We start from the raw sequence: 14,954 nt of genomic DNA on the forward strand, positions 1-14,954 counted from the left end.
TCCCATTGAGTGTGCATTGACAATTGATTGCCAGTTATCCAGATAAACCACTATCAAGAGAGAGATTTTTGGTCTCACCATACTCCACAGCTCTTGCAACACAGTAGTGGTGCCTCTACTTCTAGGCTGGAAGGTCTACCAACCCTAACTGTGTGTCATACTGTACATTTCTGACTGCTTTTCAGTATTCATGGGTTTGTTCTGTCCGAAGATCTAAACCTCATTTAATGCAAACTATCCAAGCTCTGATGTACAAATTGTATTGAAACGGGTAACTTTTTCACAGAAAGAGGTACCTTTTTCATGCAGAGGGTAGTACGTGTATGGAATGTGCTGCCAGAGGAAGTGGTGGAGGCTGGTACAATTGTAACATTTGGATGGGAATATGAATTGGAAGGGTTTAAAAGGATATGGGCCAAGTGCTGGCAGGTGGTACTAGTTTGGGTTGAGATATCTGTTCAGCAGGGAAGGGTTGGACCGAAGGGTCTGTTTCTGTGCTGTACATCTCTATGTAGAGAGTTTTAGATGTATCTTTTTAACCTATTAGTTCATATCACACTATGAATGAGCTTGTTAAGCATATATTATTTTATTTTTGGCCTGCTGGAAATGTTGGTAGAACAGTCGAATGCACTAAGTTTGCTGACTTAATAAAATGTTATCCTTGTGTTGTGTCACAACAGCTTTCATATCTAAATGCAGTGCACAATATGCAATATTATTTTCTGCCAAGAGATCTGGACGTTTGTTCAGATCCTAAGTCAATTTGAATTTTCCTAACTCTGGTCAGTCAGTGAGGCTGAGATGTCTCAAAGTAGATTCTTGCAATATCCCTCTTAAACCTTGCTGATGTGTCCAAGTTATACTATTTAAACGTATATTCTGCAGTAATCATGTTCACAGACTTCAACCTGACAAACATTTAAATTTATGAAGGGAATAGATAAGACCGAAGCAGGGAGGCTGTTTAGACTGGCGTGTGAAACTAGATCTAGGGGGCATAGCCTTAAAGTAAGACTCAGGACTGGGCTGAGAAGGAACTTCTTCACCCAAAGGGCTGTGGATCTCTGGAATTCCCTGCCCAGTGATGCAATTGAGGCTACCTCATTGAATGTGCTTAAGGCAAAGCCACTTGGAGTTTTGAACAGTAAAAACATGGCGAGCGGATGGGTAAATGGAACTGAGTCCACAAAAAGATCAGCCATGTTCTTATTGAAAGGTGGAGCAGACTGAAGGGGCCAGATGGCCTACTCCGACTCCTGTTTTCTACGTACTTATGTTCTTATGTAAACTGCAAATGATTGAACAACTCTGTATCCAGTGCAGATTGAGTGTTCAACCAATCCAACCCAGTCTGACAATTGTGAAGCAAACCATTGACATAGACTGCAGGATATTCAACTTGAAACTTGGGCAATGAATAGAGTGAAATTGTGTTAACTGATGAACAATTAAAAGGTTTTAAATATTAACATGCAGAATTGTGCAAAATTTATGTGAAATAAGATGTGGTTGCTCAACAGCTTTTGTAACTTTCGTTTGTAAGAGGATTTCTGGTTTAGTAGCTGTACTACAGAACAAATTCTGCCCAGTGTTTTTATCTGAATGTTCTTAACTCAGGGGCAGAACACTACTTTCCCCAGCGACTGAGAAATTGATGTTCATTAACTGGAAGGACTGTCAGTTGAGGAATGTATGTATAGTTTATACAGGTGGTCTGCATTTATGGTAAAATGTTAATTGGGAACATTGCTTTGCGGGATTTTTCCATATGTATATCTGCAAGCCTATCACAAACATGAAAACCTTTTTACAGCTTTATTCCTCATGGGGAGTCAAGGTCAAGCCATTCACTGAAGCTATGCATAGTGTGTTCCATGGTTACTGGTGTCAGATGATGAGTGTACAAATAACATACACACGAGCCACATGTGTTATTTCTGGTCAGATACATGAGCTGTAAAAATATACCAGACTGGCCTATCGGTACTGAGATGCATCAATACTTACATTGTATAAAAAGTTTTCTTTTTCCTTAATTAATTCATCTGAGTGGTCCAGTTACTGATGTGATTATATTTGTGGTATCCAAGGGTAGTATTGCCACCATGATGCTATACTGTAAGATTCAATACATTTTATTAAGCAGGACAATTATGTTTATGTATAGTGCAATGTATTTTGCTAAGACATGGCTTTTGGGGTGAAGCAAAGACATCATGGAAGAAATAATATGATCTGTACACAAAAAATTCTTTAACAAAAAACAAATTCTAATATGCAATCACTTACAATTTGCTTATTAACTTATGTGCAAAAATGATATGTATAATCTTGGATAAAAAAAATGAAAGAACTACAGATGCTGTAAATCAGAAACAAGAACCAAAATTGCTGGAAAAGCTCAGTAGGTCTGGCAGAATCTGTGGAGAGAAAGCAAGGGTAGTGTTCTAGATCCAGTGACCCTTCCTCAGTTAAGCTGCAATGACTTTGACCATTTACACAGAGGAGTGAGAGACATGCCCAGGTGAGGGACTGCTTTGAAAAGCAATTTTTCTGTCTGTGCGTGCTGTCACTACGTGACTGATTTGCCAGATGCTTGGAATTCACTGGACCAACACTTCACCGAGCTATGGAGCCCTTCCCTGTTACTGGCCTTCAGAGTAGCATGAGAGTAACTTGCACCATCCACCTCAATGTAAGGTTGGTATTTAGCAGAAGATAGGATGGAGGGAGGGGATAAGGAGTAAATGATGGGTGGGGATAGAGCCTAAAGAGAGAGAAGAATAGTTGGACAGACAAAGGAATAGATAATGGTCAGTCAGCAGAATGAATAGTTACTAATGGGGACTATTAGTGGCTAACAATGGGTTGTGTATAATAGCAGACCATGTGATAACAAAGCCTGGTGCCCGGGGGTTGGGGTAGGAAGGAAAATGAGGAGTCAGAATTGGACCAGGTGATGGTGTGAGCAAGGTGGAAATTGGAAGCAAAATTGATAAACCTTTCCAATTTTGGATGAGAGGGGGAAGCAGCACCAATATATCATTTATATACTGGAGAAAGAGTAAAAGACTCAACAGCCTTCTGGACTCAATAGGAAGTTCAACAATTTTAGTGCTTTAGGTACATTGTTTGAAGATTGAGGATATTTGTTTGCTCAGGGGGAAATCTTATAACTTAAAAAGATTTTTGTTGCTGTTTAGACAAGTCCTGGTTGTAGTTAGGATTAAGAAACACTTTCTCCTGGAGAAAGAAATTTATTTAGAACAGTTAGGAAATAGGTTATCTGATGTAGGTGTTTAGGTTGAATGTTCAAGACCAAAGGTTTTTGGGTAGAACCATGAAGGGGCTATTTGAAGCTAAGAAAGTTTGAACTCAGTTGGGTAACTAATCAAGAAAAACGCAATCAAACACTCAAGAACAGGAACTTAGAGAAGCAGATAAGTTAAACCTATAGATGTGAGACAGAAAAGAATTCTCTCTAGTAGCACTTCTAAAGTGATGGTGTTGAAACAGATACAATTGTATTTTTATCGTCAAAAATCTTTCAAATTGTGTTATGTATAAATAGTTTGGTTTATTTTATTTTATCTCTTTTTCTTTTGTATAATAAACTTCTATTTCATTGTTAAAGCCAAATCTGCAGCATTATGTGCTTCTGTTTCAGTGAAAGACCACCTCTTAAATAAAAACAGGAACAAAATACAATCTATTAACAAGATTTCAGTCTGGGATCCAATTTGTCCAGTAGGAACATCACTCTGGGTCAGAAACTTGTGAGTTCAAGTCACCCTCTGCAGAGATGAGGACACAATTTCGTTTGAGATTTACACAGTGCATTACTAAGTGAATTCATCAGGACATCCCATAAGTTGTGCCTCTACCTGGTCTCTCAGGTAGATATAGAAGATCTCTGGCCAATATTCAATGTTCAACTGACGCATAAAACAGATAATTTGCTAATTTAGTTCAGTGTTGTTTTTGGGACCTGCCCTGTGCAAATTCCTTAATTATTTCATTATTTTGATGAGTTTAATATTTGACGAGATTTTATATTATCAAAAGTGTCAATGCAATCAATATATGCTGGATATTTGACCACTGACAATCATCTTCCATTCCTTCACTGCTACGTTAAAAAGATTTCAGATTATGTCTCCTTCAGAAATGCAGAGAATGATTTAATTCTGACAAATCGCTCATGGTGCAAGATACTCAGGAGGAAGACAAATCACATCCTCCTTTTCACAGCAGTCAGTTGCCATATTCTGTGAATTAAATGCCCAGAATCATAGCCACCTCCTGTGAAAGGGAAAGCATATTTAAAGTTTGTGAGAAGATTTGTAGCTCGGATGCTCGTTGTTGTGGTTCTGTTCGCCGAGCTGGGAATTTGTGTTGCAGACGTTTTGACCCTGTCTAGGTGACATCCTCAGTGCTGGGAGCCTCTTGTGAAACGCTTCTGTGATGTTTCCTCCGGCATTTATAGTGGTTTGAATTTGTCACTTCCGGTTGTCAGTTCCAGCTGTCCGTTGCAGTGGTCGGTATATTGGGCCCAGGTCGAGGTGTTTATTGATTGAATCTGTGGACACACGCAGATGTCAAGCAACATGAATTCGACTGGGACAACACTACTATTATAGGACAAGCCAAACAGAGAACAGCAAGGGAATTCCTAGAGACATGGCACTCATCCACAGATTCTATCAACAAACACATCAACCTGGACTCAATATACCGACCACTGCAGCGGACAGCTGGAACTGACAACCGGAAGCGGCAGATTCAAACCACTACAAATGCCGGAGGAAAGATCACAGAAGCGCTTCACAGGAGGCTCCCAAGCACTGAGGGTGTCACCTAGACAGGGGACGAAACGTCTGCAACACAAATTCCCAGCTCGGCGAACAGAACCACAACAACGGGAAAGCATATAAGAGGTTAGGGGGTTAGGAGAGTAGGCAACTAGGCTGGGGTGCCAGAGGCCATGAAAATAGCTTGCCAGGTGGATATGGTGCCAGGAGTGGAAAGTGGCAAGGTCAACGTTAGGTAAATGATAGGGTCTTTCTCATAGATCAGAGAAGGTAGGCTGTGAGGATGTTTTGGGGGATGGTGACTATTGGACGCTGTGGGACAAGGGCAGTGGGAGGTTGTCCGGTCTGAGGGGCACAGATTGTCATGTTTCAGGTGGGGTGGGGGTGGGATTGGAGTGGAGGCGTGTGTCAGGTCTCAGGGGAAACGGGGTTTAGGTTCTGGGTGAGTTAGGATCTGTGTTGGGTCCAGTGGTCCGTGGCAGTGGGGGGGTTGGTGGGAGAGGGTGGGGATTGTTCGATCCTGGGTTGAGGGGGAGAGGAGGGTTTTGAGTCCTGGGGAGATGAAGGGGATGTTGTGTTCTGGGCAGAGGGTAGGGACTTTGAATCTAGAGTGGGGGGGGGGTGTCAAGTCTTCAGGGAAGAGGGGTAGAGTCAGATCCAGTGAAGGGGGCTATGGCTTTGAGTCTTGGAGTTAGAAGAAGGTTTTGGATCAAGATCTGGAGGAGGGGCAGATGGTAGAAATGAGTCTGAAGGAAATGTAGTTGAAGGGCTGTGAAGTAATTTGGAATTCAGTTTAAAATTTTCCCAGTAATTAGACTAGGTTTATAACAGTCTAACTTTTCCTGAGTAACTACTTACTTAACTTTAATGAAACCATCCAATCCTCCAGTTAAAATGGAGACTTCCTTCAGCAACTCCTCTGCTGTTGGAATTATCTGAAAGTCTCCATTTTAACTGGAGAATTGGATGATTTCATTGAAGTTAAGTAGGTAGTTTCTGGGATAATTCCCTCAGATAATACCATTACGGAGATTCCTCAGGGTCCACATGCACATCTCTCATCCACATTGCAGAAATGATTGTCTGGACATTGGAAAATCAAGGCCTGTATTTGTTTCCCTGAAACCTTTGTAACTATTAGAATTATTCTGCCTTTTTGTAAGTCTGTAGTTGACCAGCCACTGTTTAATAAACGCTAAAGTACAGAATTTTGAGCTGAAGAGAAGGAAGGACAGGAAACTCCATCGAGGCCAAAGAGCCTGACTATCATTAATGCTCCTCCCCAATATTGATGGACCTCCCCTCTGAAAAGACAAAAAGCCAGAGAGGGAAAAACAAAATTAATACCAAATTTTTCACAAATTCCCAAAGGCAATCAGGCAAACGTCAGGAGTTTACAATAATTCATGTTAATAATCCTGGCTGTATCTCATCACCTAATATAACACAGGATGTCCACCACTCCCAACGATTGGTCCCAGCTTGCCATTTAAAGGCAAAACACAGGTTTTAATAATCTCTTCTGCAGAAGGTTGATTTTGCCAAGCAAAACACTTGATTGATTAGGACAAAAGGAAGAGGAGGTCCTTCAATCCCACACTACCATTCAGTAAGCTCATGGTTGTTCTGGTTCTGATCCCAGCTCCTCTTTTCCCTATGTGCCTTCCTCACCCCTCCGCCCCAAGCCCATAGCCCTCAACTCCCATGTCTATCAGAATGTATCGAAATCAACCTTCAATCAATTTGAAGACCCAAACACTACCAACATCTGGAGAAGATAATTCCACACTCTGAAGATCCTCTCTGAGAAGACGTTCTCACCTTTATCTTAAAAAAGATCTTGCTTGTTCTTGAACTATGCCCCATAGTTATAACTCCCCCACAAAAGGAAGTATAATTTATGCGTACACCTTTTCGTCAAGATGTTATATGTTTCAGTAAGGTTGCTTCTCATTCTTTTGAGCTCCACCAAGTATGGCTTCAATCTGTTCAATGTTTCTTTGTCAAATAAGCCATTCATCTTCGGAATGGTTCGAGTGAATCTTCTCTGAATTATTTCTACAACAATTATATCTTTTTTTTAAATTGAGAGACCAAAGCTCTATACAGTACTCCAGATGTGGTCTTACCAGTGATCGTACAGATACTGGAGAGGTGGTGATTCAATGAGATACTTTTACCTGTTAGGATACAGTGTCACACAACAACCGAAGATCTGAATCTGGCTGTGCACACGTCTTTCTCATACACAGCCAAACAAAAGATTATCAAAGGGTCCTTAAAAAAAATTACCTGTACATGCAACATAAAATCAAGGCTCTGATGCTTTTCTCCCATGTTTAGGCTAAACATATTGTTTGAATGTTTCATCATATGGAGACAGGGTGGTGAAGAAAGCATTTAGCACATTTGCCTTCATTGTTCAATCCTTTGAGTATAGGAGGTGGGGCATGATGTTAAGGTTGTATAAGACTTTGGTGAGGCCTCTTCTGGAGTACTGTGTCCAGTTCTGGTCGCCCTGTTATACAACAGATGTTATTAAACTGGAGCAGGTTCAGAAAAGATTTACCAGGGTGTTGCCTGGAATGGAGGATTTAAGTTATAAAGGTAGGCTGGGATGTTTTTCACTGGAGCACAGTAGGTTAAGGGGTGACCTTATTGAGGTTTATAAGATCATGAGGGACATGGATAAGGTGAATGACAAGGGTCTTTTCCCAAGGGTGGAGGAGTTCAAAAAGAGGGGGCATATTTTTAAGGCTAGAAGAGAAAGATTTAAAAAGGATATGAGGGGCAATGTTTTTACACACAGAGTGGTTCATGTGTGAAATGAATTCCCAAAGAAAATGGTGGATATATTTGGATAAGTTCATGAATAGGAATGGTTTTGAGGGATATGGTGGAAGTGGGTACTGCAGATGCTGGAGATTGGAGTCAAAATTAGAGTGGTGCTGGAAAAGCACAGCAGGTCAGGCAGCATCCAAGGAGTAGGAAAATCAACATTTCGGGCAAAAGCTCTTCATCAGGAATCCTGATGGAGGGATATGGGCCAAATTCAGGAAGGTGGGACTAGTTTAATATGGGAACATGGTCAATGTGGACTAGTTGGACCAAAGGGTCTGTTTCCATGCTGTATGACTCTATGACTCGATGCACCATACCTCTATGACACTACCCTTGTGCTATCTGAGATTTATCAACGGTAGAACTACTACAAATATTGACAGGTAGATGCAGAAAGATTGCTTTCCCTTGTGGGGCATCATCTCAGAGTTAGTGGCACTTTATTTATGAGGAGGAATTTCTTCTCTTGGAGAATAGTGAATCTGTGGAACTCTTTGTCAAAGCAGGCTGTTGAGGGTGGGCCATTATGTATATTCAAGGTTGAGATAGGTAGATTTTAATTAGTAAAGAATTCAAGGATTATGGGGAAAGGGCAGGAAAGTAGAGTTGAGGATCAGCCAAGATCTCATTGAATGGTAGAGCAGACTTGATGGGCTGAATGGAGGAGAAGAAGTCAACATTTCAGGTATAACCTTTTTTCAGGACTCTGAAACATTGACTTTTCCACCTCCTGAAGCTGCCTGGCTTGTTGTGTTCTTCCAGCCTCTTATTTGTCTACTTTGGATTCCAGCATCTGCTGTTTTTTTTGGATCTAACTTTGATGGGCTGAATGGTCTACTTCTACTCCAATGTCTTAGCGTCATGATTTATAACCTTACTTGCTAATGCCAGAATTGTTCAGATTCCTGCCACTGGGGCCAAATTTAAACAGCAGATGTGACCAGCTTGTTGGGGTGATTACACTACTAGGGTGTTTAATGTAGGGCTAGGGAGGGTAATACTATTACTGCAACAGACACTTCTAGTTCCAGCCCTGAAACGGTTAATAACAGCCATGCGGGCTGAAGCTGGCAACTGCATGACTACCTGTCTGGAGCTCGCAATTGATATACATTTTGTTAATTAAATCATGGAGCCTGTAACTGCCAGCCAGTGTCAATTGTTCCATCGAAACTCATGATTGATAAAGGAACCTGTAACTGTCAGACAGTGTGAATTGCTCTATCGGAACTCATAGTTGATAAAAGTACCTGTTAATTTACTTGCTGAAACTATTGATTAAATCACGGAAAACGACTAGCCTGTCAGACACATAGTAATGAGAGTTGATTCTCTAAACAATGAACTATTGATTACGGGATCGGAACCGCTGGCCCCAGGACGTCTGTGCCATTGTCAAGCACAGCAGGAGCTGGACAGGCACCTCGATGCGGCCAATGGGAAGACGGATCCCATCGCGTGCAGATGAACGGACCAATGAGGAAAGCGGACAAGGAAAATCTGACCGGGGACTCCAGGCAGCGCGAAGTATAACTGTGCCAAGTCTGAACGGGGGGGGTGCAGAATGCCTTCTCCAACGAATGCATGCTTGATAATTCGTTGTATCGTTTCCCAGTTAAGATTCTGTGAATAAACGACAGTCTGCGCCAAACTAAAGATGCCAGTGTGGGTCTCTCCTTCCAAAAGAACACGCAAAGACGGGACCTCGTGGGTCCGTCATAACAAGCTCAATGCATACAAACCAGGACCAGTTGCGATGTGGAAAGAATTGTCCTGAGAGTGGCCAACAGAGGCAAGTTGGCACTTTTTAAAATTCATACCTCTTTTTCAAGATGGCGGTGGCAGGAAAATAGAAGGTGTTTCGGCTCCTGACCCATCTGCTCCCTTTTGCATCACTTACCACATCCTTTTCTAAATTTTATTTTTCTTCGATTAACTTTTGAATCCAATTAATCTTTTCTTCTTCCTGCGGCTGTGGTGGTGGGGAGAGGATGTGGGGAGCTGTTGAGTGATGGATCTGGTCTATTCCTCATGGCGATTAAGGTCGCGGCTTGAACAACTGCTCCAGCGTCGATGGATTGGGGATCAGTTTCTTTTCCTGGTGTTTTGGCGACATCCGAAACCACGGCAGAGTGAATGATCCCTCGGGAGTTCATTTGGATGGCCCCTTTATCCTTGGAAGTTGAGAATGGACTCCAGTCCTCGAGAGTTGGGACACAGTCCAGGCTGTGTTGGGAGTTTGGACAATTGGGCAGCGCTGAGGCAGCTTTGGCAGAGGCGGTGCTCTGGGTCCAGTCAGCAGCAGTGGGGGGTTGCTTCAGCGTGCTTCCTCTTTGGTGTTACATCTTTGGCGGCTGCAGAGTAAGGAAGAGTCCTGCAGCTACTGAGGAAATCAAGGAGCCTTGGATGGACCAAAAAAATGAAATTTGTCTTAACATTGTTCTGCATTATTTCTTATTTATCACTCATGTAATTAGAATGGCGCTGGATTAATTACGCTGACTTCTATCCATTTTACTGTATTTAATAAATAAATTGCTAAACTAAATTGTTTGGGGTGGAATGGAAAGGGGTGATGGAGAGGAAGGTCACCTTATTTCCTGAAGATTATGGGAGGAGATCTGTTGGTCTGAAATTGGCAGCTGGGTAAGTGCAGGGCCCACACGCTGGAGGAATGCCCAGTCACTGCGGGAAGAAGCTAATTGCGCTCCTTACAGTAAGTGCATCATCTTCAATCTGCTGCCTCACCCTCACTCAATATCTGCTGTTGCACTTACTGCTCACCAAGGCTCAACATCTAACACTCCCACTATAACATGCAATGTCTTCCATCACTCACTCTCACCCACTTTAATCCCTAGACTGCTAGTCCTGAGTGTCATCTATGCACTCACACGGGGCACCTCAACACCTTTGTTCCATTTTTAGCAACACTGCGCCAGCCACTTCTGTCCCACTCAATCCTTCCCTTTATCTCATTCCAGCAGAAATAGGAGTGTGGGTAATATATATTCATCTCCTGACCTCCTACAAGGAGAAGACCCTTGCCTTAGCAGGAGAGATCGTGACTGCTCATCTGGTGATGGCAAAACCACCATGACCCAGCAGTGAAGTAAGCATCATTGTCCATTTCTGAGCTGCCTTCAAATTGCCTCCACTGTAAAGGTAGGCTCAACATGACCAAACCTCTACCTCGACTTTGTAGCCCATTCTCTTCTTCTCCAGCAGACACCAACAGCTGAAGACACAAGCCCCTCAAGACATCATCACCTCTGAGGAAGAAGCCACAGATTCTTCCCAGGATGCATCAGCATGGCTATCTCATCCGTCATTCACCCAGAGGATGTGTACACTGATTAGAATCAGGAGCATGTTTTGATGAACAGATCACTGCCATGTCTCCACAGCTGGTACAGGAGAAAATGCCTGAGTCGCTGGCACTTCAAGGTCTGCCAGAAACAGGCCCCATGGGGTTAGCCATTAATAATTTCATTCAAGTAGACCAGGAGCAGCAGGCAGGTTTGTCGAAGCACTGGACAAACTGAATTGAACGTTGGAAGAGTTCACTGTAGCTATCTGTACCATGCTGCCTCCAGCATATAAGTGTCTGATGTAGATAGGTTGGCATCTGACATGGAGAGCCAAGTTCAGCATCCTCATGATCTGCTCAATGTAAAGTGCACTGACCTGCACTCCATTCTTCCAGGCTTCACGGTTCAGAAAAGGTTTACAAGGATGTTGCCAGGTTTGAACTACAGGGAGAGGCTGGTTGGAGCTATTTTCCTTGGAGTGTTGGAAGTTGAGGGGCAACCTTATAGAAGTTTACATGATTGTGAGGGGCATGGATAGGGTGAATAGCCAAGCGTTTTCTCTCCAGGGTACAGGAGTCTAAAAGTAGAGGGCATAGGTTTAAGGTGAGAGAAGAAAGATTTAAAAAGGACCTAAGAGGTAACCTTTTCTGCTATAGAGGGTGGTGCATGCTTGGAAAGAGCTACCCGAGAAGATGGCAGAGGCTGTTACAATTGTTACATTTAAAAGGCATCTGGATTGGTATATGAATAGGACAAGTTGAGAGGGATATGGGCCAAGTGCTGGCAAATGGGATTACATTAATTTATAATATCTGGTCGGCATGGACAAGCTGGACTGAAGAGACTGCTTCTGTGTTGTAAAACTCTATGACTCTATGGCAAAGAGACAAGGGGCCGAGACCTCTTGACTTCACTTCAGCTGCTCCTTCCTCACAAGGAGACAGAACAATGCCAATGGGCATCCAGCCAGAGAAGGAACTACATTAAGCCCCCCCCCAAAGCCTCCTCTCAATACACTTCAGTGATGCTTGACTCCTCTACTTGCACCCTACCTGCCACACTCAACCCTGAGAGAGTTCAAGGCAAGGAGCATGAACCTACATCTGGGTAAGACCCTCTCAACTTGTCTTGACCCTTTGGCTACAAATGCCCCTGGGAATGTCCAGCAGAACTCCAAGGTTAACAGAAGGGTTAGTAATCAGGAGCAGATTGCTTTTTTTCCCTCTGTGATCTATCATGGTCTGGAATGTGAACCCCAAAAAGAATAGTGGAAGCAGATGTGATGGATAATTTCAAGGAGGAATTGAATATAGGGGAACTAAAGGTCATGGGAAAAAGGGCAGAAAAGTGGATATGTGGAATGTCAGAATAACCGTGATCCTATTGAATGGTGGAGTGGACTTCAGGGGCTGAAAGGCTTTCTCAAGCTCCTAATTTTTTTTATGGCAGTGTCATCAAGAGGTAACGGGACTAAATGTTTGGGTCTTCCATTGGCAGACATTGGCATGATGGGCCAAATGGTCTCTTTTGCTGACTGCTTGGATGTTGCCAATTTTGACCTTTGTGTTTTCTGATAAAATTTTACTCATTGATAGATTCCAGTGCAGATGTGAAAGTTAGAATTTACTCCGTCAATGTTCCAAATTCAATGGCAAATAATCATCAAACAAAAGTAGGTTGTCATTCAAGTAAGAAAAGAACAACTTACTTCCTCAATTCAAATGTTTGAGCTATATTTAATAAAATATTCCACAGCTGGATTGAACTTTTGCAGTTGTTCATTGACCTGAAAAACAAATCAAAAATGTTCATTCAGCAGGAACCTTATGTTTTAAAATTCATTTTTAACAGCTGAGAAGTATTGCAAGTTGATTGATCCAGCAAAAACACCACAACATGTCTTATGACCAACAAGCAGGAAAATCAGTCCCTCTAGTCAAGCTGTGCAATTGTGAGGAACATAAGAAAACGAAAATGGGATAATTGTTAGTAATTCCAGATTTTCTAATACACAGTATTTTCCACTCATGTCTACCTAGTTTTGCAGAAATCTCATAGAAAAATATCTTAATTTCTATACTCCTCTGTCAGTCTCCCTGCCTATGGGTTGCCTCCATAAGGAGAACAAAAGCCCACTAATTACATTTTTCTTTCGCCTTGTATGAGTGACGTCTCATTAGCCACAGGGCAGTGGGTTTTCTATCTGTAGCATTGCAGAGGTAGAAAGAGACAGAAATCTTTCCAACAGCTCCTCTCACTCCAGGCTATGTCTCATTCCATGCTTGACAACATTATTCAAGGCAAGTTTCCTGCTAATCTAACTTAACTGGATACGAATCTTGAAAGGTTGAGATATCTTCGAGACAGGATAATGAGTTGGGCATATGTTCATCGATTGGTTCTGTGATTACTGGATACCATATCCTTTTAGAGGGAAATTATGGAAATTATCTGACTATATGACTCTTTTACATATTTTATAGACTGTACTTGCCTAGATTCTAAATTTTATGATAAAATATTGGAGCTACATTATATTATTAATTTGTTAACTGCCGTTACAATACAACATAGTCGTAAATCCTGCAAGGAATTTGGGAGAAACCTCTTAATGCGGGATTGATTGGAAAGTTGATCTCAGTAGTGGTGAGAGGTTGAGGTGAATTGCATTTAAACGGAGGCCAGATAATCACACACGGATGAAATAAATAAGACGTTGTGATGCTAACGTGAGGTGAGGAAGTGTTGGACTAGGCTCCTGAATAACATTGACAGTAGCATCACTTGTTTGAGCCAATGGACTATTTGTAAATTTAATGGATGAAGGATATGCTGCCTCCTCAGCATTCCATGTGCTCTCTTTGAAAGCAGCTCCTTGGTTCAGTGCGATATTTCCATGTCTGAGCTTTCCTTTCATTTGCCACTAACTTAACATCAATTTTCAAGTTATCCAGCATTAACACTATCTCCTTCATCTTCCATGTTTTCCCTCAAATCTCCACTTCAGATTGTCTCTTACATATCCATTTTCTCTTAAAATGTGCCCTACCCAATTGGTCTGCCTTAGTGAGTTTTGAGAAGATTTGTAGCTCAGGTTCGAGGTTTTGGATGTAGGCTTGCTCGCTGAGCTGAAAGGTTCATTTCTAGATGTTTCGTTACCTTACTAGGTAACATCTTCAGTGGACCTCAGACGAAAGAATGCTGAAAATTCCTGCTTTCTATTTGTATGTTTGGGTTTCTGTGGGTTGGTGATGTTATTTCCTGTGGTGAAGTCACTTCCTGTTCCTCTTCTCAGAGGGTGGTAGATGGGGTCTAACTCGATGTGTTTGTTGATAGAGTTCTGGTTGGAATGCTCTTGGTCTGGCTTCCCCATATCAACAAATTTCCCGTGGCACTTTGTCATATTTGATTTGTTCAATTGATCCTTTTCAATCTCCTACAAATGCACATTTCAAAGCTCTTTAACAAGAGCTTTGAAATGGGCGGCACGGTGGCACAGTGGTTAGCACTGCTGCCTCACAGCGCCAGAGACCCGGGTTCAATTCCCGCCTCAGGCGACTGACTGTGTGGAGTTTGTTCTCCCCATGTCTGCTCAGGGGTGCTCCAGTTTCCTCCCACAGTCCAAAGATGTGCAGGTCAGGTGAATTGGCCATACTAAAATTGCCCGTAGTCTTAGGTTAGGGGTATGAGTGGGTTGCGGGTTGGTGTGGACTTGTCTCCACAGACCCAAAGGGCCTGTTTCCACACTGTAAGTAATCTAATCTAAAAGTGGGTCATCCCTTCCATAAGGACCAGGTACAAGCCACTATTCCAAATCAAAACTCCCTTTTTTGAGCTATTCCTTCAACTTATAGCTTTCCCCGCTGCTTTCTTCGTTCTATTGCTTTGCCACATCTTCAGCTATGCTTCCTAAGTATTTGAACTTTTGCACTTGATCTACTTCTCCTTCTTCTATGGATGTATGAATATTTCATGGTAATTTTGAAGT

Source organism: Hemiscyllium ocellatum, chromosome 39, assembly GCF_020745735.1.
Source record: "Hemiscyllium ocellatum isolate sHemOce1 chromosome 39, sHemOce1.pat.X.cur, whole genome shotgun sequence".
Lineage (NCBI taxonomy): Eukaryota > Metazoa > Chordata > Chondrichthyes > Orectolobiformes > Hemiscylliidae > Hemiscyllium > Hemiscyllium ocellatum.